The 22,163-nt window shown below is 48.1% G+C and overlaps 1 protein-coding gene across 1 annotated transcript in view; it reads right to left on the reverse strand.

Moving 5' to 3' along the window:
- ARID1A (AT-rich interaction domain 1A) overlaps positions 1 to 22,163 on the reverse strand; it is a 57,920-nt gene that overhangs the window by 34,323 nt on the left and 1,434 nt on the right. The gene's annotated exons all lie outside the window — the stretch shown is intronic.

The following is a 22,163-nucleotide window of genomic DNA, read 5'->3' on the forward strand; positions in this document are numbered from 1 at the left end:
AAATTTGGGCTGGAAATTTAAATATTCACAAGAAACACTGCTTTTTTCACGTATAACAAGGTCTCCCAAAACACTACAGGCTGTTAATTTACACTTATGCATTTCAATTAATCCACACTGATGCAGTAACGCTGGTCAGTGCTACTGACATCCACAGCAGTTTTATTTTTGCCTTTTTTTTTTTTTTACATGTGCTTTGTGTCTGCTGCCTTTTGTAGAATGAAGAGTTCTGAATGGAATTTATTCGGATGCACGCAAAAAACACTTTGTCAGCCTTGAAAGTCAGCTCCCTGAGCTTTAGAGCTGAGACAAGACAACTGAATAAATGCAACTTTCCTTGGACTTCCTAATCTGTGCTACCCCTGCCTGGAGCCAAGACGTGGGAATAGTCAATCAGATTTCCTGAAAGCACCATAAACCTCAAGACTATAAACCTCAAAACAGAGGGTTTTTTTTTACCTTGGCAGTGCTGTTCCCACACTAAAGGAAGGGCTGTTCTGGCATGGTGACCTCTAAATGAATCCCAGCACAGTCCTTAACCTCCACCACTTGGACTGAATGGGAATCCTTCCCTGATCTCCTGGTGACCTAACTAATACCAATTAGATGTTTTCCACCAGATCACCATGACAATGGACTCTCTATTACACCATCCCTTCCTGCCACAAGCCCTGGGGTGGTATTTGTACAGATCCACCCTCTCTAGCTGAGCTCAGGTGCTTGAGGAGTGGCACTACAGGTCTGCACAAGCAAATATCACACACAGCCAGCTCTGGCTGGAAAATCTGAAGAATCCCGGAGACCAGAACAGGATTTCACTTATGTTTGCTGAATCCACCCTCCCAGGGAAAAAAAAAGTTCTTGCAGTATGCTACACTTCAGAAAATCCTACCCCAAGAGCCAGCACAGCTTGAAGCCCCAGCACACAGACCCTGTGAACATTTGTTTGACCAGCTGTCTGCTGAGTTTGGCTGCCAGCAGAGGCTCAGCCCCGAGCCCACAGCAACACCGAGCCAGAGGGGCACCACAGGGAGTTAATGGTGCTCTGGTGGGGCAACAGCAGCTGGGCCATGTGAGGGATTTAATGGGGATGGCAGGAAAAGCACCCCGTTATTGGGAAAAGGGGGGCTGCCCGCTCAGTGGAAAGCAGGCTCCCCACACCAACATGGCACAAATCAGTTAAGAACCAGGTCCAAGTCCTCTACTCTACTCCAGCCCAGCTTCAGACACCCACAGAATCATAGGATATGCTGAGCTGGAAGGGACCCACAAGGATCATGGAGTCCAACTCCCTGCACAGGACACTCCCAAGAGTCACACCATGTGCCTGTGAGCCTTGTCCAGATGCTCCTTGAGCTCTGTCAGGGGTGGTAAAGCAAACATCCCTGCAAACACAGCATCTGTCACCCTGTGGAACCTGCTCCCAAACGACCCTGGGCATGGCACTGGTGTGATTCTCCCCACAGAGGCGGATTTTGGACGCCCTTCCATGCTCAGCTGTGCTCACGTTCCCATTCTCCTCCACACTGGTACTAAAACAGTTCTGAAGAAGTTGTATTTCGTGTTTTGTGTTCAAGTCACCACAGATGCTGCTGCTGCTGAGGAGTAACACAGACACAGGCTGCAGGACTCCAGGCTCCTTCTCCAAGGAAGCCCCAGGTCCCTGCACTCCACACCCAGAGCCCACACAGGGTTCTGTGCCTGGCTCTGAAAAGGAGCTTCCATTCATGGGGGCAGAAAAAAGAGCTCTTTGATGGCTCTGGTTGGAATCCTCAGAGCTACAGGGCTCAATCCTGAATGGAGCACCCATGTGGAGCCCCCATACACCCTAAAGGATGCAAATTGTGTTTACATCTTCCCAGCAATTGTTGCTAATGCTTCCCCAGTCCTGCCTTGTGGGTATCACCTTACATTACTGACATCTTCTCCCTCCCCACATTATCTTCTTTGGTATGTAAAAACAGGGCCACCAGGAGGTTTCCCAGCCCCTGGCTTTTGACTTCAACCTCTCTCTCACCACCCCCAAACACACACATCCTTCCTTCCACCTGATAAAGTGCAACTTTGGGGTTACTGACTAAATATTTCAGCATCTTTTCCGTTTGTTACTTGCTTCCTCCTGGTTATAACTCACCTCTGCAGGTAGCTTCTCAAATACATTCCTTTTGAGGGATTTTGGTTTTTAATTTTTTTTTTTTTTAAAATACACTCAGACCACATGCTGCCACACCTCTGCACTGATTTTCTTGCCTGTGGTCACCCACAACAGTAACCCTCTCTTCAGGAAAGAGAGAAACAAGGTGAGGATTCACTTTTTCATGACTCCTACAGGAAGCATGACGAATGCTAAAAAACTCCCAAGAAACTTTTGGAACTTTATGCAGCCATTAAAAAAAAAAAAAAAAAAAGAAGAAGAAGAGAGGGAAGAAAAAAAACCCAAAACACAAACCCCAAAGATATTTCCAGGATGTGACCAAGTCGTCACCTTGATTGCTCAGCGTAGGAGGACACGACAGTGCCTCAAACTGCCACCCTTCCACCAGGCCCCAGCACAGAGAAGATGCTAAAAACAAACACGAAGAGTATCTAAACTGCAGCCTTAAAGATAAAATTCTATCAACAGAAGAAATGTAAACGCCAATTAATCTCTAATGAAGGAACTATTTCATACACACGCTCCTGCAAGCCAACAGGCTCCCCGGGGCTGCATCTCAAACGCTGCCACGTGTTGTTTCCTCCCTCAAAATATCCCACTAATTCAAAATATCCCACATCTCCGTCTTGCTGACGGGGCTTTAACTGCTCTCCACTTGGTATTGTTGCTCTGGCTCAAAGAGCCAACCATCAGGAAGCCTCCTTGAATCTGCTACCTCAATCCTTTTAGGTAGTTTAACTACGTGCGCCTCATGAAAAGAAAAAGGTTGAAACGCAGGGATGTGGGGATTGATCCAAGAGCTCCTGTGAAGGTGCTGGGAGGAGCAGAGGTGCTGCACAGCCCCTTTGTATGCCCGTGTCACACGAGCTGGGCCGAGAGGAAGCGATGCCTGCAAGAACACTTCAGGATTAATAAGGAAATACCAAACTCCGACTGCAAAAGGCTGGAAATTCTTCTCTGGACTGATACGTGGGAAATCCTTTCAATAGGAAACCACAGGAGTAGATTACTGTGATTACACTTCAAAAGCAAAGGCCCTGCCACAGAGAGACATAATTGAGAGAAAAGTGTTGCTCCTTGATCACTGAAGTCCAGACCCCCTGCTTACACCTCCCTGCATTCATAGAAATTGCTTCTATTCTCCCTCAATCCCGCTATCTCTGCTGTTGTGTAACACTGTCAAGTACCAAAACCTGGCAAAATATTGTCCTGCCACCAGTCAAACTTCCCAAAGGAGAGCTGGGTGGTTCTGTGTGTAATGAGAGCGACCGAACGCTGGTGCTCCAGGGAAACTGCTGAGCTTTTGGGAAAATTTTAGATATTTCTAGGCTAAAGAGTTTGTAACAGCAAGCCCAGAGTGAGCTTAAATTGCCGAGTTCAAAAGCTCTTCAAATCACTACGTGTGATGTGAAGGGTGTCAGACCCCTAAAGTGAAGCAGCACAGGGAAATCAGCTCTTCTTCCAAACAACACCAGCATTTTCCTTAAAAAACAAAGAAGAAAAGAAAAGCTTTAAGCAGACAAGAGGATTCCACAATAGTTCTTTTGAGATTCTGTCTGGTAGAAGAGAAATTTGGCCTCTTGAACGAGTAGTTTGGTTAAATTGGAGGGGACTTGCTATTGGTCCCAGCAGGAAAATGAGTAAAGGGAAGAGGCAAATCCCGCTTCAGAAGCAAGAGCCAAACCCTCCACAGCTGTACAGAAAAATGGAATTCTGACCTTCCCAGTTACCTTATTACGTATTTCTATTTTATTAGGCCAGAGGAAGAAAAGGAAGGAGAGTCATTTACTGAACTCTCCAGTTTCAAATCAGCATCATTCAACTATTGGCAAATGTGGGGTGCTGGCCACAACTGGTTTCCTCGTCTGCCCCCTGAAAAAATAAGAATGCCAAAAAAATAAGAGAAAAGCCCCAAGCCCTCACCTTGGCTCTTAAACCTTCTCCTGACCAGCTCCGTTGTCCGTTTTTTGTGATAAAAAAATAATAAAGAGCATTCCTGGCTGTTTAACCGAGAGAAGCCCTAATTGATTCCCACAGTCATTAACCTGCATTTTACCTCGGAGAGTGGTAGTTAAGGAAGTCGGCACTGCTATTTATAACTCATCTCAAATTGAGGGCAGACTGCCTAAAATCTAACACATCCCAGCTGTACTCCTGTTTGAACTGGGGCCAAGGGAATTTTTTAAAGCAATCTTGGCACTGAATGAATGACACCAACAGTATGAGCGCGCGTGTGGTTGTGTTGTGGTGACGTAGCAGTGGAGGTGGAAGGGGAAGGGGGGGCCACGTGCCGTAATCCCTCTCTCCCGAGCCCGGCTCAGCCCCGGCCGGCACTGGAGCCGGAGCCGCCCACCCAGAACCAAACACAGGAAACGTCTTTTCCTGTGGAACGCCTTGAAGTGAGAAAGCACATGGCTAATCTGCATAAAAAGCAAAGCCACACCAACTCCTGCCAGGAAGGTTAGTGCTCGTAATCTCTGGCCATGGAGCTGGCTGCCTGCGAGGACTTGGACCCGCGCCGGATAACCCAGAAAGAGCCGGGAACAGATGGGAAGGACCCCGGCAGCAACAGCCCCGCACGTGACGCGCCACATGGCCCCGCCAGCACCAACTATTGTTTGGCTACCGGTACAAAGACGAGCCAGGCCAGGCCCGGGGAATCCAGTGAGAGGCAGCAGCTGCTCCCTGCCCACCGCCAGTATGGCTGGAGAACGGGGACCACCAGACCCCGGGGGGCTGGAAGTTGTTGAGCTGAGAAGACACTGAGCGGCGCCGGTCCCGGTTCACCCCGTCCCGCAGGCTCAGGGAACCAACTGCTCACCTCCCCCAGGCTGGATCCACACGGGACCTTACTGCAGTGAAGAAACTGGGTCTTGTAGAAGAACGGGCTCTCAACTCGTGTCTCCAACCCCTCGTTACCCAAAGGCAAGGACGAGTGGTCTCGGCAGCCAGTGGAGCTACAAAGCACACTGCTGTGTTGGCTACAAAAACTGCATTAGTGATGGACAACGCTGGGAAAGGGGAGTTGTTTTCCCCAAGAATTTGTCAGCTGGGATTGTGGTCATATTGGATTTAATCACTGAAAGCAGGCAAAGGACTAAAACTACCCCTGCCCCCCCAACCGTCCTATGCTGTTCCTACCAAAAGCAATGATCTGGATGAAGCAGAAAAGCAGCGACAGCAGCAGCACCATAACAGGCTGGGAACACCTACAATGGCTCAGGAACAGACCTGGGGTCAAAATCAGTTTTCCAGTGTCTTCCACCCCATTGAAAAACACCAACCTTGCCAAGGCAGGAAGGGGAACCTCCACAGGAGAGTCAAGAGAAACAGAGAATCACTCAGGAAAGAATATTTTGTCTTGATCACAAGGCTGCCAAGAAGTTTTATCAACCCAGCATTAGTGTCTCTAAAAACTATCCCTAATCAAAGCCAAGAGGCTGCACTGACCTTTGCCATTTCTAGTATGTTCTGCATCCTCTGGAGTTACCAAGAGCTCAGGTTGCCATGACCCACCAGCGCTGGGTCAGGTCTTGGAGGTCTCAACCTCCAACACTGCATCCACACTGCTTCCAGGGACAGGAGATTCGATCTCCCACCTCTAAACCCTCCCCCTAAACTAAACCTCTGCCATATTTTTATGCCCAGGAGGCACTGTGAGAGTTACACTGCCTGCAGCATCAAGGTACCAGTGCATTGAGCAAGACAAACCCCATTTTCCATGTACTCCACAGTGACATTGAGTGCGACGGCACCTGCTCGTAAAGCACAGGTCTCGTGAACAAGCATGAAACACAGGGGAGGTATTGCCCAAAGCTGGCACAAAGCCTTGGAGATCCACCAAAATCAACCAGGCCGTGGCAATTCCACCAGCTGACACCAGCAGTTACTCCCTTCTGCCAACACACAACCAGGGCAATGCCACAACATCGCCGAAAGCACAACTAACAGAGAGGTGGGACACAACAACATCCAATGAGCAACACAGGAGGCTTCAGCAAACCCTACTTTGAGCTGGTCACGCTCATGTTTGCAGTTCAGACACTTTCACACCCATCTGTCTCTTCCGAAACTCCACACACAGGTGACTCCAACTCCTCCATAAGCAGAGAAACGAGCACAAACCAACAACCGTCCCCATTCGGGAGCAAACATGGTTCATCTTCCAGTGAGGGGCACTTTCATCTGATCTATTTAAGGTGCAACTGGCTGTGCTAAGGTCAACACCCCAGCCTGAACTCGCTGCCTTTTATAGCCTTCTGAAGGGCCAGTGTGCCGGGTCACGCTCCATTGCCCCTCTTCCCACGGTGGTCTGCTTTTCAAGAGAGACACAAGAGGCTGAGGGGAGGTTAAAGTGAAAATAAAGATCCCTCTTGTAGTAGATAAAGATGCTCCCAAAAGAAAACACCTAGAAAACCCCGTGGTAAACACTACAGTGAGGTGTATCCACCATCTCACCAGGACAGTTTAAACGACAAGTATGTTTTCCTGAGAACATCACAGGAATGCACAGTTCCTGTTTTGCTTTTCCCCCCCTCCCTTTTTTAACTTGAGAAATTCATTAACTTCCCTCAGTCCCTCAGCACCAGCAGGACAGCACATTGAGCCCGTGCTCGCCCTGCTCAGCACCCACCAGTGACCCTCCTTGCCTTCTCTCCGGGGCAGCACCATCACTTTGGGAACAGCACTCCATTCAGGAAGCAGGACAGGATGCTCTGACTCACACCCATAAGCTTGGGAGTACCAAAACCTGACTTCTGGAACACAGTACAGCGTTACAAACGCTCATCCCTCAGAAACTTGCAGGACAAACACACTTTTACGTGAGCTACAGAAAAATACAACTCCCCCCTCGCCCCTACGACTGCCAGAATCTAACTCAGATTTGGATGCATAACCAGCAGGTGATGTATCACTGTCATCTCATTATCAATGGCCAATGCAGATTGAAGTACTGGTTGCCAAAATAACTGACCTCTGCTCAACAGTTTCAGTTCTGCAACTGGAAGGAGCCTGGTTTTTCTTCTGACTTTTTCCAGTAGGTCAGAGTTTGACCGAAGACACTTTCTATTCCTCTAAACTCCTCCTAACACCCAGCCCTCAGAATAAGCTCATGACACCAACACAGAAGGAAAACAGGACGTTTTCTAAATTACCTCAGGCACCTGCTTCTATCTGGAGCTCCTGCAAACTTAAAAACTGCCCTGTTCAATGTCCATCCTTTCCTCGATCATTTATTACACCACTTTGGGGAGTGTAAATCTGCTGTAAATCCAGATGCTAAAGTTGTACCAGTGGAAGAAGGATGAGTTTCTCCCAGCAGCCATCCTGTGACCTGTATCTCCCTGCTAAACACAATCCAGTAATTACCCATTAACATTTCTCAGCAAGAGCCCAGTCCACGCATCTCGGAGGACTTTCCCAAGCACAGCTCTTACTAATATTCTTGTAATTGATTAAAACTGGCCAGAGTTTTGCTTACAGGATGTATCATTATGGAACACTTCATCCCTGAAAGAAGTCGATCAGAAGAAGGTGATGTGGTGGGGAAGTGAAATGAGAGTCACCCCTCAAACCCTCACTGGAAATAACCCCACAGGAGCCCAGTGTTTGTGTCCAAGTACAAGCAGAGTTATCTTACTTTTTATTTTATTAAAAAACAGAGGGTGGGAAGGTGCCAAGCCTACCTGTGTTTTAAACCAAGTGCATTCACTGATTTCATCTTTCCTTCCCAGCCTGACTTTAAACAAGCCTTAACAAATTCTACAAATCCAGCTTACCGAGGCTCTGGATTTCACTTCCTTTCCTCAGTCAGTTGATCTCTCTGACACGTGGCCACGTTGGTTATCACACCACATTATTCAGGCATCTCTCAGGACCCTTGATATCAATATTTCAACCACTATCATATCTAAAGATGACACACAACTGGTTTTCTGCTATCTTCAGGATCTACTCAGAGGCAGAACAGGACATTTTTCTGGACTTGTGAAAAGCTGTCGTGCAAAAGGACCCGAAGCAAGATTTATGCTGTAAACACTGAGATGGGCTGACCTGGGAGAGGGGGAAACTCTGCTCTGTGTTTATGCAAACCTTGTCCTCTCACAGCACCCTCCTCCTCCTCCTGGGATGCACAAGCAACACAACGGCTCCTCATGGACACCTCTCCAACCTGCAGGCCTGGGGCACATCCCTGTGGAAACAGCACAAGGGATCCCCCACCTCCTGAAAATTAGGCAACAACCAGAGGATTCATTCCCTTTCCCTCCATCTTTCTCTTGCCAGCACCACAATGATATGACATGCCTGTAAGTACCTGAAAGGAGAGGGCAGAGGATGGACCAGGCTCTGCTCAGAGGTGCCCAGCGATGGGACAAGAGGCAACAAAAATGATGCCCATCATTCTGCCCGTCTGCTCTGGGCAGAAAATGATCCCAGGAAGTTCCACCTGAACATGAGGAAGAAGTTCTTTCCTGTGCAGTGACCAAGCACTGAACAGGCTGCACCGAGAGGGTGTGGAGTCTCCCTGACTGGAGATATTCCAGAGCTGTCTGGACACAGTCCTGTGCCACGTGCTCTGGGAGGACCCTGCTTGAGCGGGGAGGTGGGACCAGATGACCCACTGTGGTCCCTTGAAACCTGACCCATTCTCTGATTCCGTGACTGAACACCCATGTTGTTCCAAAATACCACAATGTAAGGCCTTTGCAGGGGCTCTGGGTTAGGGAACAGCCCAAAGCCTGAGCCTGCCCAGGGCATGGCTGGAAGACACTGTCCCTGTCTGACAGCCCAGCCTGGGCAACCTGGCTGGGCCATCAGTTCCTTCTTTATCAGACCCTGATGTGGGAGCAGGAGCTGAGAACCATTTACATGGTTCTCTTACCATGGCAGGAGACTCTGACAAACACCATTTACTGACTTCACTATGGCCAAAATTAACAAAGAATTGCAATTCTTTTACAGTATCTGCAGACCAGTGAAATTTTCAGGCTTTTCCCAGCCAGTCGGGGTCAGATGATGCAGTTTGGTATTCAGACTGTGTGATCTCTGTACAATTCCTATATAATTTCTCCAATAATTTCATTTTAGGATGAAAACGTAATTTCCTTCTATCCAAATAATTAGGTAACAAGCTACCCCTCACTCTCAGACTTCAACTCACTTTAGAAGCACATTATTCAACCAACTTTCCCCAAGTGTCATTGTTGACTCCTCCCAAAATCTGAGCAACACCAAGATGTAAAGAAAACTGCGCCTCAGCTCCATGGGAGATGATCCCAAGGACCATGTGACAGTTGTAATGAGGTGCTGTTCCTTTTAAGATGGAAAGAAACTTCCTTCCTGAATGTTAAATCAGGCTTTAAGTTTAGCCAACCCTCCTACGTCTGCTCTAATGAACTGGAGACAAGTCAACAAAAAGACGTTCAAGTGTCTCATTACAGCGTTTTCGTTCCAGGCCGACTTCCACACTGCAAGGAGCAAAGCAGGCTCATGTTGTACCACAGAAATGGGACTGGGCCAAGAGCAAGCCATAAAAAAAGCAAGAGGAGGAAGGGCTAGGATGGAAGAGCAGAATTATATTGAGTGTTACCCCTTCTTAAGTGATCTCAGTCCGATCAGTACGAGAGCGGCTGTTCCAGATCACCAGAGAGTCACAAAATATTTGCTCCAAGCACTACTGAAAACCTGAAAGGGCTTCAGAAACCCCATAAATATAACCTGTGGCAAACTTCAATCGCCCAGCTAATTCCCCAGAACCCCCCATTTCTTTTAAAACAAGCAGTGCTGATCTTATGGCCAAACATCTTTTGCTACTGAACACAGTGGATATTTTCCAAAACTTTAGGTCTGAAGGAAGAACCAATGCAAGAGGTTCACTAGAGTTTACTTGCTAGAATACAGCTGGTTTTATCAATTCATTAAAAACCCTTCCTGCACAGAAATCTGATGGGTGCTGGTGCACACTCCAGAGTTGATAAGACACCTCCAGCACGGCCTCCCAGCTTTCTAAAAAAATTCTTTCTAGCTCTTCATCCATAAAATGCAGCAGCACAGGTTTTACCCACTTGTGTCTGTCTGAAAGCTCCAACTGTATTTGAATATCTCATCACTTTGCAAATCTGTCTCATTTTACACCAGAATAAACGGAGGCTGAACAGACCCGACTGGACAGACAAACTCCCATGACCTCTTCCCACGCTGGGTTGGCGTGAGCTTAACCAAGGAGCCTCTCAGGATCAGGTCAGGGCTCCATGGTCCCAACTCTCCTTGCACACACAGCACTGTGTGAGAGAGAGGTACAGCTGTCAGAAGTGCCTCATCCCAGTTTGCAGAGTTCCATCTTCTCCACAGCAGCTGCTGCTTCAACAGGAGCTGCGCGTCGGGGCCTGTAGCTGCTCCAAGCCACGTCTCTGCTCCTGCAGAATAACTGAATTTATTTAAAAGCGTGTGTTATGGAAGACCAAAACGATACAAGAAGTCTGAGGTTTGGGACGAAGCCGTGGGAGAGACAGGCAACCCCAGTTTAAGTGAACACAAACCCTGTGCTCACCATGCTCATCTCCCAGAATTCAAACTCACAGCTCCGTGCTGGACACCACCTCTGCTTTGGGATGGGGTTCTGTGGGTCAGGCAGCTCTAAGTGGCCAAAGGCACAGCCTCATTCCAGCCAGGAAGTTGGGATGAACAGCCACTGATTACCTCAAGAGTATCTCACACACCCCCGGGTCACAGGGCAGGAGGTGACTGTCACCACACACCATGTACTGCACCAGCCCCAGTGTCACCTCATCAGGAAGCAACTTGGTAACTCCCAAACCCCCTCCCATCCCTTCTTACCCCTGTGTTTTATATCCAACACAAAACAAGGTAACAAAGCTTTGTTTTGCTAACAGAAAACAGAAAAGTTACTTCATTTCCCTTGTCATTACAGCAGCTGACAAATTTGGGTGCTATTTTTGCGGGTTTTATTGAGCCTTCTCTTATTTTAGCCTTAAAATTCAACCTCCAAGTCTCCACTTCGGTTCCACGGAACCAGAAATATTTAAAATAGCAGCAACGACAAGTTACCATCTGCATTTACCAGGGATGAGCTTGGTAACTTTATAGCAAACCACAACCAATCTCCAGTATTTATACCCAAAAGATCTATTTGCATCCAGCAAGCAGAGCTGCTGTCGTGCTTCTGTCGGGAAGAGGAGGTTGGGGGAGATGGAAAAAACGTAGGCAAGAAACTTGGAGCTGCAGCCAAGCTCCCAGACAGCAGGGAAGACTCTCCTGGAGCCTTCACTGAGCCAATGCTGTCATGATTCAAAGGTTCCTTACTCTTGGCAAGTCCAACACGGATCCCAAGCGACACAAGGTCATTGTTATTTAAAAATACTAATAGTTAAAAAAAAAAAAAAAAAAAAGCCCACCAGGGCTTGGTTATAGTGATTTTTGAAGCCTGGTTCTGCTGCCCCACATTTGCTTCAGTCCTCGGGCTTTAATTTCACCCTCATCCAGAAAAACCCAGCTTTCTTTCCAGGCAAAACGAACAACGTGGGGAGTTGCCGAGCGAGTTCCGAGGAGCGTGTGCTGGCAGCTGGGGAGAAGATACAAGAATTCCCAACTGTGCCAATGCCATGGGGGGAGGAGGAACAGCCAACGCTGCAAAGTCTTCACTGGTTTTAGGAACAGGTATAACGAGAAACCGTAAGACAACTCATATGAGAAGAGGAAGATGAGACATGACTGTACCTTGACAGCAGTGACAACTCTGAACGGTTTATTGCCATTTACAGAGTGATCAGATTTAAAGCTCACCTTAATTCCTGCTCCCCAATCCGCACGAGCATCTCTGTGGCCTTGACACAGTGCACTTCCAACACGCTCTGCATTCATCATTAAAGCCAGTAAAGCTACACTCTGAAGCTCAGCAGCAAATTATACCTTGGTCTCCTGGTACAACACACCTACTGAGTTATTCACACAAGCAGATTTAGCATCAAGCTCCAAGGAGGAGAAGGGATGGAAGGGTTAAGGGCCAAAACACAGCTGAAAGCTGAGGAGCACTGGATTGCTCTGGGATGTCTCATAGAACACTAATCACTTCATCTGATTTTAATTCCTGACACCAAATCAGCATATAGCTTTTCAAAGGAAATCTTGTCCTAGATTGCAAGGTAATCAATCACAATTAACGCGGAAACCAGCTTCTGCAACGCCGTCGTGCCCCGTGAACCGAGCGGGAAGGACGGGGAAGGGGCTTAGAAGGATCTTTCAAGTACAGGCAGACAGGATAATTTGGGATAGGATCACTCTGTCGGTGTCTTCTGCACACCCAAGAGCAGACAGCAGACAGTCAGGTGTTTTGCTTCTCTTCCAGAGCAAGGGCTGAACAAGAGGGGGGCTTTATGCCAATTCTACCACAAACATTCACCCAGGACCAGCCCCCTGAAAAGTCCCTTCCCCATTCATGTGCCCTATTCCAGGGGAGACACATTCTCCCCACAGGCTGCTAGAAACCACGTTCCCAGGGAGATGCTTTTTCCTTAAGCCAAAGAAAACTGTCAAGAGGATGGTGCCAGGCTGTTCAGTGGTGCCCAAAGACCAGACAAGGAGCGATGGCCGTAAACTAAAACATTAAAGTTACATCTCAGCATGAGGCAGAACTTTCCATGGAGGGTGTCAGAGCTCTGAACAGCTGCCCAAGGAGGGTGTGGAGTCTCCCTCTCTGCAGACATTCCAAACCCACCTGAACACCTCCCTGTGTCACCTGCTCTGGGTGACCCTGCCTTGGCAAGGGGTTGGACTGGGTGATCTCCAGAGGGCCCTTCCAACCTGTGATCCTGTGAAAACTCTTCTGGGTGCACATGCCCAGAGAGAAAGTCTGATCCAGCAGGGAGAGCATTAACCTGGATTCTGAGCTATGGCTTTGAGCACCTCTCTGAAGGTTTCCCATGTGCCCACCCACAGGAAAGGCTCCAGAGACGTGGAGAACTGCTCGTACAAGCCTTGCTGGTCTATCACGATAGCCTGAAAGACTAGGAGATACTTTGATACTTAAATGCTTCCTATCACAACACTGTTCAATTGTCCACATATAATTTAAAAAAGAAAATTAATGTTCAACTCTGCTGTACGCAGCAGCTGCCCTGAGTCCTTCCCAGGGGATCCGAAGCACTGCAATCACCACAAATGACCCACAGAACAGTAAGGGAAGGAGTTTGGGGGGGTTTTATAATAAAAAAATAAACCCCCCCACCCACCCACACAGTCCAAGGGGCAGGACTCCAGGACTTCTCAGAACACCGACACAACACGTGCAGCCACAGGACATTAAAAAAAAAAAAAAGGGCAGTTTCTGGAACACGTGATCACACTTGGTAAACTGGCCTTGAATGGGATGTCTTTTCCTTGATTAGCCATGCAAGCTCCAAAGTCAGAGATACTCAATTTGAAGAAAGAAAACCCCCAAGTTGTAACTAATTCCAGCACTTCCACTGTTTCAAAGGATCTTCTGCACAGAGATAAGAACTTTTGTTCAAACCCTTCCACCAGGAACGCAGCTGAGGGGAGACCACCTCCAGCCTGGCACTGGTTTAATTATTTACACAGAGTTAATGAGTACCAGACTCTCCTCCTAAACTCGCACAGGGTGCATAGTCCTACAGTCATTTGGACTTTAAATCCATCATCAGACTGTTATGAAGTACAAAACTCCAAACAAGCCAACAGGAAGGAGCCCACACAGAGACCAGAGCGAGCCCAGTCAGCCCCGAGACCCTGGTGGAGTTCAGGTGGCAAAGCAGGACAGTCCAATCCCTCCAATGCAATTCCCACCTAGCACAGTAACCTGGAAGCACAGGAGACATTTTGCAACCTAACTAGTGAGTTTATCTCATGGAAACAGGGGCCAGGCAGAAAGCCACACTTTTGAAAGCAGGTTACTCCACACTTTTGCCTCTGCTCTCCATACCTAGAGAGCCAAGGACAACAAGAGACACGCAATTAAGACGATTTGAGTTGGAATGTTTCCCTCATATCCAGCAAAGCACTGAGACATGGAGGCAGATCCATCCCATTCGTGGCTGCCTGGCCTGTGCTCAGGTGTAGCAGATCCTGTCCTGCAGCAGGACAGGGGGCTTGATGACCTTTCCAATTCACATCCAGACCTCTGTTCAACAAGGAAAACATCATCACCTACAAACACGACACCGGCAAGGAACCAACAGCAAGATCTGCCAGGCAGCACAGACTACACTGCACCAAAAAGATCTAATTCAGTGCTGAAACCCAAACCAGAACGGGCATTTTCAGAGCAGGTACCCTCCCTCTCCCGTGCCTTGTGCTGCCCAAACCACTGCTGTGGGCACTGATGGTGAGAAGGTACAAACCCACTGCCTGCATTCCACCCGTGTTGTGGCCCGGCCTGAGCGTTTCCCAAAGCTCAGTCCCAGCTGGGGCAGAGCAGAGCAGGACCCCCATCACGTCTGGAGGTGCAGCTGGAGCTGTGGCCTGGACCCAGCTCCTCAAACATTCTTGCTGGTTATTCACGGGCAGGGTGCCAGAACGTGCTGACATCAGAAGGGAAAGGGTGACTTTCAGGGTTTCTCTCAGTCAGACCTGAATGAAATTTCACCAGTTCGTGGAGGGGGGGGAAAGTACTTGTTTAACCCATTCATCCTCCCCCAGGGGAAATTCCAGAGTCCTCCAAACTTCAAAAGTTTCTCTCTGAGAGAAGAGTCACAGAATCTCTCAGGATGGAAAGTCACTGCTACCTTCGGCCACGGTCTGACACTGGTGACCACCAAAACCCTCTCTCCTCCCAGCCACATCCAGGCTGTCACCATCACATCCCACCAAAATAAAGTCATCTTTGGTCCCCTCTGGTTCACCACAGAGCCAAGTGCACCTACAAAACACAGGGCAAGCAGCAGCTTCTGCTCCACACAGAGGAGAAGTCGACTGCATCAGGTCGACACAGATTCTCCAAAAACTACTCCCCAGGTCTGTACTGGAGCTTCTTGAACCAATTTGGGTTTAAGGTTAATTATCCAGGTGAAAGAGGAAGTTACTCAAGTTAAGAAAAAAAAAGGGGGGGAGAAAAACAAAATAAAAAGTTAATAGCAATTGAATTTGTCCTTGAAAGAGTTTCAATTACTAGAGCTGACTTAAGGAAATAATGACATGCTGGTTATTGCATGAAATGCCAATAACTGTAATGGAGCAGCAGCTTTTTCAGAGTTATTTACACAAACTGATTTTTCATGGGAATTTCATAGGAATTAACACACACACTCTAAATCTCCACTCTCTCACCCTCTCAAAGAAATTTCTTTGCCACACCTACAGAATGAACCAAGCCCCTTCCTTATTTGCTCCTACTCACTTTTGCCCCTTTTTTCTCCCAGAAAAAATAAAAAAGAACACGATTAGAAAATAGATTCCAGCTACAGTTATCATTTTACTCTGAGCACGTAAAGCAAAAAAAAATATTTGCTGAGAAATTCTGAAGCAGCTTTTATGAAGTTTACCTGTCGTTATGCAGCATCCTTTACATGTAACTACAGAAAGCTCATGCCCACGTCGTCTAAATACTTACTGAGCTGTCACTTAAACTCAGAAATACTCCAGAAAGTCACTGTGGCAAACCTGGAAATGCTCTTGGGGAAAAAAAAAAAAAAAACAAAACTCAAAAATGCTCAAGCTGCAGGACTGAACTGCTGAGTTTAAACACTGGGAGTGCAGGTGCATGGAGGAGTAAGAACTGGGAACCCCTCCCTCATACATATGTTAATATACATTATCATCTGATCAGAATGTGGAACTGGTAAAATATGTGCAGGAGCTGAGTACTGAGAGCAGCAGCTCCTGTTTCCAGGCCCGAGCGCTGCTTTAAGCACAAAACTACATTAAAAGGGTTTATTCGGCTAAAACCAAGGGGGAAAACTGGTCTCAAATCACAGGATGAGCCTCAGAAGACTCATATCCCACTCTCCACCCTGTCCCGGCCCCGGTGCCTCACCTTGGCACGTTCCCACAGGAGCATCTCAGCTGCTCCCACTGAGGAAAAGTCGCTGTGAGAACTTCAGAGCCCACATTCCTCCCCTGAGCACCAGGGAAAAACAAAAGGCTGCCTGAAACCCAGTTCCTGCAGAGCCTCTGCCTGAAGAACCGCAAGCGGCAGAGATGACTTTAAATTTAGGATTGGAATTTTACTGGAATCGGTTCAGGAACACAGCACGGTCCTCCCGAGCTCCCAGAAAGCACACCCAGCCTCTCTTCAACTGAGGAACTTCCCTGTCTTCCAGCCACTGAAGGGAAAAAAAAAAAAAAAAAAACAAAAGGCAGCAGCTCCTCTGGTGTCACCCCAGAGCAGGCAGGAGGGACCCAGACACAGCAGTTCTGGTCCAGTGTGCCAAAGAAAACAGCTTTTTTCCTCCAATCCCACCTGTCATTCACTTCCAGCTGGAGATTTATGGCTCTGGCTAACAGACATCCAGCACAGTTTTCCCACTGCACATTCATAACCCCCGGATAAATTAAAGCCTGAACTTTCTCAAATCAGCACATGACACAAAAAAACTTCTGCAGGACTCCTCAAAAACTTATTTTCCCAGCAAAGAGGCATCCTTCCTTTCTTTTCCACCAGAACAAAAGGGGAAATATTATTTTCCATCCCTGCTGATGGTTTAAGGACTCTGCCAGAAGAAAAAGCCAGTGGCCATAAGTGCAACACTAAATACTGACAAGTTTATCTTTTCCATCCTCCCTCCACCACTTTAATGCCTTCAGTTTTTGCTTTGCTGTCTCTGCTCCTTGAGAGTTTCCAACATTCCTGGCAGGAATTGGGCAATGGCACGCTGATGAGCTTTTCCCCAGAGCAATCCATCACACAGTAGTTGCAATTCAAAAAAAGAAACCAAACTGACTCGACAAAGAATTTCAAATACGCCAAGTAAAAACTGGAAAGGGCATCTTTCTCCTCTAATATTTTAATTACTGAGAGCACAGATGCAAGAGGGCAAAAAACAGGATTTCTGACTGGTGGTGTTCCTTTGAAAAGAGTAGGGAGAGAAAAATGGTGGAAAAGTCGTGTATGAGGTAACAGATAAAACCAACAGCTGCACTATTTAGCCTAATTTTAGACATTATTTTCTCTCTGAAGGAAAGCTGCCGGGTTTTTTTAATACAGCCTTCATGGACAGGGTCTCACTTCTGTAACACAGTACTCATTGACCAGAGTTCTCAAATAAGTCAACAGAAAAAACCCAAAGTATTATGAACACAGGAAGCTGATGAGAACAGCAAGACACGGCTTTATAACAGCACATTTGATTCTCATGCCTCCCCCAACCCCAGTTTCTAATATTATTTAAGAACAGGGAAGAAGCTGTGCCAGCTTGTTGAAGGAAAACAGGAAGTTTTCCTGTTTTCAGAAACAGGAAACAGAAGTTGCAGCAGGTAAAAGGAATTAAACTGGACAGTTTTAGGAAACTGCTAAGCAATCTAGCCAAAAAAAAAAAAAAAAAAAAAAAAAAGGCCTGAAAGTCAACCATAAAACCTTCCAGAAAACACATTTCCGTCTTGCAACCAACAACATGATTACAAGAGAGACACCAAAGGTAGAAACCCTTCCCTAACCCAGAAAATAAATAAGGATTCACAGAGCAATTCAATTAGACTTCATAAAAGGCAGTAGGCAAGCCTTGCTAACCCCATTTCACCACAACAATCAGGTGGTTTGTCCCAGGTTTCCCAGTAAACCGGGGGTGATAAGGGCAGGAAAAAATAAAAGCTCCAGCTGAGAGTCAGGATTGAGGTTTATTGTCCTGTATCCTACACACATCCTGCCTGAAAACACTGCAAACCTCAAAATTGGGCATCAAGGAGATGATACTGCAGGAAACAAGAGATTTTTAAGAGAATCAGGCAACTCTTAGTTTATTTCAGAGAGTTTAAAAAGACAAAGCAGCAAAACCTCCAGTGTCCACACCAGAATTAACAAGACCTTAACAACAACAACAACAACAAAATCAAACTAGCACAATATTCCTGCTTTTTCTAAAACAGCCAAGCCCCAAAATCACTCATTCAGAGAAAAGAAGATGCACCACACTCCTCTTTGTTGGAAAGCTCCAGTGCACAGCACACAACTCGAGGGCTCCTGACTTTACAATGCAAAGGAAGGAAAAACCCTGCACGAGCCAACAGGAGCCAGGTCCCAATTTCCCATTCCAAGACATCACAGCTCATTGGCAGCACAGAGCCATTTGGTGCCAATTTAGTTTAAAAACCATATTTCCAACAACATTTTTCATGCCTCACTTGCTACTAAAGTTGAAATCTAAGTCAACAAAAAAGAGCTATTGTATGGCAACAGGCCCAAAAGCTTTTTTTTTTTTTTTTTTTTTTTTTTTAATTAACATGATTTTTAAACTGCTTTCACTGAACTTAAAACAGAGGCCCAGAGATGTCAGGGCACCTATGGGGAGGTTATCCAAGATGTCAATGTTTAATGTGATCCAAAGGCTGCTCCCATTACAGGAGACACTTTGTTGTAGCCCAAGCACGTGCCACAAGAAATGCCCATCTATTAAAGGCAGGGAAATCCTTTCACTCAAGCAATTTCCTTTAAATCCCAAGACACTGGGAAAAACAGTGTATTATTAAGGGCTGCCACATGCTCTGAAGGGAAGGGGGTGGAAACAAATCCATGGGAGAGCTGGAAAAATTGAAAACTAGAATCCCTGGCCTGGTTTCTTACGAGTCATTCCCACAGCAAACCACGGATTTCTCATCCCACACAGCCATCCTGATCTCTTGATCCTGCTCCGTGTTTCCCAGCCAGAAAGGTCATCCGGAAAAAAAACACAAAGTCCTCTCTCTCTCTCAGTCCCCAAAAATGTGGAGCATCCTTGTCTTCACTGGGCTCCCACTCAGCACCACCTCCCCGGGGACAAGCTGTGAGTAAAGTTCCATCAGGGTTACTCCCCAGAGCCCACCTGGTGTAAGTGACTACGCTCACTTTACTACAGGAAACGTTCCACTCAAACAACTTTCACGCCAGAAATTACTTTGCCTTTTTTTTTGAGGGGCAAAGCGACGAAACCCTCCTTATGGCATCCCTCAGAACTCCCGAGGAGCAGCAGGAATTAAAGGCACCATCCTGCTTCTCATGCCCAAACTCAGGTTTACGACCCCGAGGATTCCCGAGTGGAGGAACCCCGGGCTCTTCCCACATCCTCCTCTCCCAGCCCGCACCAGGAGATGTTCTCTGTGGGGTTATTGTCAGGTGAGTCCCCCTCTGCTCCTGCTCTCCCAGAGTTTCTCAGAAGTTGGGTGGGAAGGACCCGCTCTGCTCATCACTGTGCAAGACAAAGAGAAGACACAAAGCTTTAAATTCTCCCAACCCATGGAATTTAGGAGTACACAGCCCAAGGAGGCTGTAATTTAGGGCTGAAGTATTATTATTAATCAACCGTTTCTTGTGGGCAGCCCAGATGACACGTGGAAGCTTTTTTCATTAGATAAGTTCTTTTTCCAGCAGGAAAAAAAAAAAAAAAAAGGAATTGTCAGTTTGAGTCCAATAATCCTTGGCACAAAAAGAGTTGGGGGGAAAGTCATTTGGTTTTTGGGATGGGGGAGTTGTTGGTTCGCTTTTTATATGCACTGTTTGTACCTCATCCAGTTCAACTAATTCTCAGAACAACTATTCATTAATAATTCCAGTTTATGGGGCTACTTAATCAGATATTATTAATTCACAACATATCAGCAGCTCGTGGAATCAAGTGAAATTCGTTTTCCAAGACAAAATAAGCTTCTTTTCCAAATTTGTACCAGAACACTGACAAAAGTGAACTGTAGGAAAGTACCTGCTTGAAAAGTTCAACCAGTATTTTAGCACGCATTTTATCTAAATTGAGACTTTTCAGGATACACAAAGCACCTTGGAAGTATTTCGTACTTACAACTATGACATTTGTCCAAATGTATTGCAGGAATATGTGACCATATTGCCAAGGAGCTGAAATCTTCCCTGAGGATACTGGAACACTCACTACCAGTCACCACTGGACGGTTTGATGGCCCCAGCAGAGAGATTTGCTCTCTTGGAGAGCAGAATTCCAACCTGACAGAAAAGCCAACCCAGAAACCCAAGATGCTGCAGCAGACGGTGCCTTTGGTAATAAAGGAACAAAAATTAAGCCATTTTCAGATCAGCACAAGAGAAGTTCCGAGCAAGAAGGGAAACTCTGCGTGTCACCCCACATGGTATCAAATGTCTCCGACCCCAGCCTGAAGTTGGAGCAAAGTACACAGAATGAAAAGGGAAGTTTCAGTCCCACGCGAGGCCACGACGGGCCCTGGAGATGCACATCTGAGCACGGAAAGGAACCTGGTTTTCATCAAGGTTTCCAGATACAGATACAACCACCTCTTCTCCCCATATCTAAAATGTCTGATGTATACACTGTATTGCGTTCACCTCGTTTTCTGGCTATCTGTACTCCAGCAAACAGAGAATTCTACACGTGCAATGATAAAGACAATTCTCAGGTTTGTTTTTCTTAGTTTCACTCCTCTGAAAAGCCAAGAGTTGTGACACTACTGAGCCTGACCACAACCAGCACCTGAGTGTCTGTAGTAAGCGCCTTTATTTATGGAGGGAAAGAGACACATCAGTGTTCACTCAAAGTAAGTCAAAACGTGCCCTAAGACACAGGGCTGGAGGCTCCTGTCCCGCACCAAAGCCCTGCTGGACATAAACTGGTAATTCTTGGTAACTGACCATTTTCAGTGTTTTGGCCACAAGTTTGGTTCTGATTGTTTGGGGGTTTTTCCTCCTTTAGGCTGTAACACACCCCAGAACCCCCCACCATCTCCCATCCAATAGAGAACCCAAACAGCCCCAGCTTTGAAAAGGGCCAAAACCAGGCAGGAACAAACGCATCCTCAGATCCATCAAAGAAATCATTTATACCGAGAGGGAAAGTCACATAACCAAAATAAACAGCAAGCCCATTGTGCGGAGCAGCCCTGCCACCGTTCCGACAACACAGACTCTATTCCAGGCTGAACCCAACATCACAAGGAAAATAAACCCAAGGTACAAACAAAGTGCCACCGCCTCCCGTTTTGTCCGGGGCACGGAGCAGCGGGGGCAGAGGGATGCGGGGCTCAAGGTCACGGCGGGGGGGATGCGGGGATGGGGCGCGGGGCTGCCCCGTCCCGGGGCTGGCGGAGGAGGCGAGTGTGGAAGTTTATGAGCTCATCAGGATGGTTGTACCATTACATCAGAGGCAATTATAAATGGCCAAGAGCAGGGGATGGGGAGCCAATCAGATCACAGATGGGATGTCAACCTAAGACCAACTGTCTCCTGGCTTTGACAGAAGGATTTTACCTCCATAATTCAAATCCCAAACCCAAGCGATCCGCACTCGCTGCTCCCATCGCCCAGCTCCCCGCCAGCGCTCCCGCCCCGGCCCCGCGGCCCCTCCGCCCGCCCCGCGGCCACCGCGGCCCCGCCGGACCCTCGCCGCCCTCCCCGCCCCGCCGGACCCCGCCGGGCCCCGCCGAGGGGTGCGGGACCCCCCCGCCCCGGGGACGGCGCCCGGGGGTCGCGGGGCCGCGGGAGAGGCGGCGGCGCTGCCGGGGCCACGCGTTGTCCCCGGGCGCGCCCTTCGCCGCCCCGGCCCCCCGCGCCCGGCCCCGCCGGCCCCGAGCCGCCCTCCCCGACCCGCTGCCCCCCGCCGGAGCCCCCCGGGGCCGGCGGGGACCCCCGGCGTGCGGGCCGGCCGGGGAGCCCCGCACAAAGGCTGGGCAGGGAGAGGAGGAAGGGAAGGCGGCGAGGCAGCCATTTTATAGAGCGAGCGAGCAGCACAGACAATGGCAGCGCCCGGCAGCGCCGGCCCGGCGGGGGGACCCGCGGGACAACCGCCGCCGCCCCGAGCCCCCCGAGCCCCGCGACCCCCGCGCCCCGTCCCCGTGCTCCCCACGCCCGGCCCCGCGCGGCCCG

The sequence above is a fragment of the Pipra filicauda genome, unplaced genomic scaffold, assembly GCF_003945595.2.
Source record: "Pipra filicauda isolate LSUMZ 115617 unplaced genomic scaffold, ASM394559v2 scaffold219_size1829416_pilon, whole genome shotgun sequence".
In the NCBI taxonomy this organism is placed as follows: domain Eukaryota; kingdom Metazoa; phylum Chordata; class Aves; order Passeriformes; family Pipridae; genus Pipra; species Pipra filicauda.